This window comes from Corylus avellana, chromosome ca7 (genome assembly GCF_901000735.1).
Source record: "Corylus avellana chromosome ca7, CavTom2PMs-1.0".
Classification (NCBI taxonomy): domain Eukaryota; kingdom Viridiplantae; phylum Streptophyta; class Magnoliopsida; order Fagales; family Betulaceae; genus Corylus; species Corylus avellana.
The window spans coordinates 19,918,705-19,924,436 of NC_081547.1; positions in this window are offsets into that span (position 1 = coordinate 19,918,705).

Here is a 5,732-nt window from a genome sequence, read left to right on the forward strand (position 1 = left end):
TTTAAGGCAAGAGGTCTAGTTACTTAATGAAAAGCTTATCAACGATCATCATTTTTTTTCTATACTCTTTTTCTCTTTTTATATATATAAATATGCCAAAGTATCCATCTAATAAATCATCTAGTTTCACCCAAGACACAGAAACGCACACATCCGATTTTCATGTCATACCCCACACATTATGTGCTAATGTACTTGTGTAAGATCAGATCAAACCTGTGAATTCTCAACTGCCCTAAGCAAGTAACTAAATTGAAAAACTCTATCATTAGATCATGTGTTCAAAATTTTAAACTCACCAATGAAACCAACTCATAATTTTTTCAGATCAACCAAAATTTTAAGACAACATATATATTTTCTTTTTTATATAAACATGGGACAAAGCGTGTGTAAAGTGTCTCCCATTCCCCCAAACTTAAATTACACATTGTCCCCAATGTGTGTATAACATGGAAAGATCTTACCCAGGAGATGGATGACCTGTCTGGAATGGCATGGCTCATAGCACACCTCCAAACTTGAACTGAAACACACTTGTTCCTGAAAATGAAAACACTAAAGTAACAAAGGAAAACAAAACAAAACTAAAAATAACAAACAGAAAAATAAAACAAACATGAAATAAAAAGGATATGCTATGGGGTGCCTCCCATGAGCGCTAAGTTTAACGTCTTCAGTCAGACTGTGGCACTTTAAACTTAAAGCACCAGTCTTTCCTTCTCTTGTACCAAAGGGAATGAATTTTTTCTATTGCAAGGTGATTCCAAATGTTTGTAGATCGGGGGGGACCACTTTGAGTTTTCTCCAAAAGTTTCTCATCCGGGAAGGAATCATGAACTGGATAATACTTAGGGAATTCATCTATCTTGGTGTCCTCAATTGCTCATCACATAACCCCAGCAGACTTCTCTCTTGGATCCTTGGTAATTCGGGAATAGGAGCTGATGTTGAAGAAGTCTCAGTGCTCTCTTCCATTTCCCGATGTAGCTCCTCTAGAACCTCAGTTTGCTCATCTTCTAGTTCCATCTTGTTGTTCTTAGGAGTAGAATCCAATAAGGACTCAGCTTGATCACGTATCATGTCAAGGTCCAGATCAAATTCATATTGAGCAAAGTGCTCTTCCAATGAATCCTCTAAACTTGGCTCACTAAACATCTCAGCTTGCTTGAGGAACTTGTCAAGATCCAGGTCAAATTTAAATTTATCAAAATGCTCATTCAATGGATCCTCAAGAGTTGGCTCATTAGAAGTCTCAGCATACTCAAGTAGCTTGTCCAGGTCTAGGTCACCTTCAAATTCATCAAAGCACTCTCCCAAAGGATCCTCAAGACTTGGCTCACAAAAACTCTCCTCGACAGTTTCTTCATTCCCAGGTGTGGTGGTTGTTTGCTCATGATAGTAAGTGCACTCATCCTTCATGTAGTGCTCATTAGGATTGGTCACCAACTGACTTTGACATTCTCCTTCTTCTTCTTTAAGTATATCTGATATTTGCTTGAAGTGATCCTCTGTCTTGGCCATGGTGGATTGCAACCGTTGATTATAGGCCTTACTATGGCTAAGAAAAGCTAACACAGTTTCTTCTAAACTAGCATGTGCTTCTTCTAACGCCGAATTCTTCAGAGGAGGTATCTCTTCTTGGTATTGTTGAGGTGGAGAGGAATATGAATAGTCATATATGGGAGATGGTTCCTCTTCATGAGCTACTATCTTGAAAATGGATTGCCTCAGACTGGGGCTAAGATAAGAATAGGATTGACCATATAATTGTGGAGATAGCTCTTATTCATAAGGTTGTGGTGCTTGAATTCCAGGAGCTTGAGCTTGCCACGAGAGATTAGACTGTTGGCTTCATGACGGGTTATAAGAATCAAAATAGCTGTCGTTCCCCGAGGTGTTCAAATGCCCAAAAAAATCATTAGAAATTTGTCTTATTGAGGGACAATTTCTAACATGGACATAAGGGGCATGGCAAAATGAATATGGTCCATAGGGTGTCGGAATGTTTCCCCACATGTGTGAAAACAAAAATAAAATAACAAAAAGAAATTAAAATTAAAAGGGAAATAAAAACAAAAACTAAAACTTACAAAAATGCAGACTCGAATGACCCTGCATGAAACAAAAGAAAAAAAAAATCAGATCTATAATTAAAACAGTTTCTGTGCTGCTGTCCGGATGTGCTATCGATCGCACTTGCTAGTGCACTCGATCGCCCTGGAATGGGTGCTTGAGCATACCTCCAGAGGCAGAATAGAAACTGTGGAAAAACTAGAAAAACCAAAAAAATTAAAACAAAAATAAACTAAGGGAAAAAAAATAAAAAATAAAAAATTCCAACCAAAATCAAACAATCCCCGGCAACGGCGCTAAAAACTTGTTGTGCAAAATACTACCTAAATTAATAGATAATATTTAGTATGTTTTAACTCGCAAGTGCACAAGATCAAAAAAATAGTATAGTGCAACAAGTACGGGATCGATCCCACGGAGATTGTTGAATTTATTAAAATATCAACTTTGTCACGAAATTGATACGATGAAAATAAATAAAGACAAAGATAAAGGTAGGGCTTTGATATCCACCACTAATCATGCTCAAATAATATAACAATATGCCAATGCTCTAATCATATTATGAATACCGAATGTTTGTCAACCTAATGGTATGGGTGTCTACTCTTTAAGCTATTGATCTCCCTAAGCAATGAATTAGGCATGAGTGTCTATTCTAATTCTTTTATTTCTTAAAGGATTTAGCATGGGTGTCTACTAAGTTGTTCTTTAAGAAAGCATAAATCTATGAAAATCGACAAACACATGAGGCCTAGGGCATGGGTATCTACTCTCGGTTTCCAATGTTGATTAACCCAAGAACTCGGGGTGAGATTCTTTTGTTACTCTATTAAACCCAGGAATCGATCATCCAAATTGATTTAAATAACTAATCCATAAAACATGCATATAATGGCCAATCACACACATATGAGGAAGTCAATAAAAGAGGAATTAATCAAGTTAAGCATCACAATATGATTATTACAAAGGCGCCAATATTAAAATATTAAATAAACATAATTAGGGCTTCAATCTAGCCCTACTAAAGCGTTCGTTACACATAATTAAAATAAAACTAAAAAGAAAAGGGAAAGAAAGAACCAAAAATGACTCCTTGAAGTAGCCTTCAATTCCTCTCCCCAAATGTGTCTCCATGAAATTTTCTTTCTAAGAGGCTTAGAGGTTTATTTATAGACTTAGGAATACTCTAGAAAACCTAGAAACCCTAGTAAAATCATTGGGTTTAGTCCTAGTGCAACTAGGACTAGAAAAACCCTAATATGGAAAGCAATATCAGTCTCGCTGCAGCTTCTTGAATTCTCTAGCGCACGTGTGCGCTCGATTGCCCATTTGCAATCGAGTCTCCTCTTGTGTGCTTGAGCACAAGGCTGCGCTCATCTGGACCTTTATGGAAGTGCGTTCGATCGCAGGTCCCCTGTGATCAATCGCACTACCAGAATGCTTTTTCTTGCTTCAAATATTCTATCTTTTTTTCAATTTTGTCCTTTAAGCCCTATACTTCCAGGAATGCTTTCTTTTCTTCCAAAAACCTATAAAACGAAGAAAATACAAAAAAGAAATAAAATAGCATAAACTAACAACACTAAGGAATTAAAAAATATAAGTCAAGGGCTAAAATATGAATAGTTTGGCACATGTCGTCTCTCAAGCCGATAAGGAAATTCTATTGAAAGCAGTTGTCCAAGCAATACCTACGTATTGCATGAGTGTGTTTCTCATACCTAAAGGGTTGTGTTTGGAGATAAATACTTTGATGCAGAAGTTTTGGTGGGGTCACCAAGACAATGAGCCACGAATCCATTGGATGAGTTGGAGTAGGATGGGAATTCCAAAATCGAAGGGGGGTTTGGGCTTCAAGGATTTTGTGTGTTTCAATCAAGCCCTTTTAGCAATGCAGGTTTGGCGGCTGTTAAAGTACGCAAACAGTCTTATTGGGCAAATTATGAAGGCGAAATATTACCCGCATTCCTACATATTGGACGCAAACTTGGGATCCAAACCACCTTTTGCATGGTGGAGCATTTATGGGGCTAAGGATCTACTAAAGGATTAATTTGGAGATTTGGAAGCGGGTCTAGTGTGAGGATTTGGGGTGATCGGTGGTGCCCATGCCGTCCACTTATGCGATACACTCCCCTACACAGCTTCTAGAAGCCACAGCAAATGTCCAAGAACTCATCGACCAGGACACGCGTTAGTAGAAGTATGATCTGATGACTCAAATTTTCACCGTGGAGGAAGTGAATGCCATAAAATCCCTCCCTCTTAGTTGTGTTAACGAGGTGGATGTGCAAATATGGAGAGGTACAACTAATGGTGTCTTCTCGGTGAGAAGTGCATTATCAAATTACCGTGGAGAGGGTGACTGCTTCACAACCGGAATGCTCTAAAGGTAAGTGAGGTATGGATTGCTCTTTGGAAACTTGAAATACCACAGGCAACAAAACATTTCATCTGCCGTGCTTGCCAAAATTTTTGCCTACCAAGGAAAACCTTTTCCGTCGAAAGGTGGTGAAGGAGGCTTTGTGTCCTTTATGTGAAACAGAAATTCAAACGGTGAGCCACGTATTATGACACTATCCTGTAGCACGAGACGTATGGGGAGCAAGTCACAGTGTCTTCCAAAAATGTGCTCTACGAGGTGTAGAATTCCAAGAGATATCGGAGCATATTCTTGCAATATATGGCAACCAAAGATTTGGCCTATTTATACGACTGGCTAGGAGCATATGGTTTAGAAGAAATGAGGTAATCCATGGTGGGATCTTTACCTATCCAGATACCCTTGTGTAGAAGGTGATTCAAGCTACATCGGAATACCTTCATGTCCAAGATTACTCCCAACATGTACTTGTTAGGGGAGGGGAAGAAATTTCTTTGAAATGGGAAGCGCCTTAGGTTTGCTGGTTAAAGGCTAATTGGGATGCGGCTTTGGAGAAGAAAAATGGTATGGTGGTAAGGGACTTGTAGGGAATGGTAGTGGCAGCACGTTGCACTACAATGGAGGGGGTTTTAGAGTCGGCTGCAGGGGAATCAATAGCTGCATGTTATACAGCTAGATTATGCCAGGATTTACAGGTGTAGGCCATAATTTAGAAAGGGATGCTTTAAAAATTATGAAGGTGGTAAACTCAACAGAGAAGAACTGGAGTCGCTATGGGCACTTGGTGGAAGACATGAGAACCACCTTAATTCTTTTCTAGGTGGAAGTGTTCTCATGTGAAACGCATCCTCAACAACGTAGCTCATAATTTGGCACATGTGGCCATTCAACATGTCACAGATCATATTTGAAGGGATGAATTTCCTAATTGTATACATGATGTAATTTTGATGGAGCAAGTTGCTCCATTTTCCCAGTGATTAATACAATTTACAACTTTTTTCCTCAAAAAAAAAAAAAAAAAAAAAAAAATCATTCGTGAGACTCCATTGCTATCTTGCTAGAATTTCTATAGTTTCTATTACTCTGTTTTGATTGTGTTACTCGACTACACCAAAAGTGGTATCAGAGTGCAAAGGTTCCTAACTACAAACTTGTTTCTTGAAGCAATGAGTATCGCGGTGGAAGAAATTATATTCTCAGTCCTTGAGCCAACAACAACGCGATGATCTTTTGCCATACTATATTTATACATTATCTATAGTAT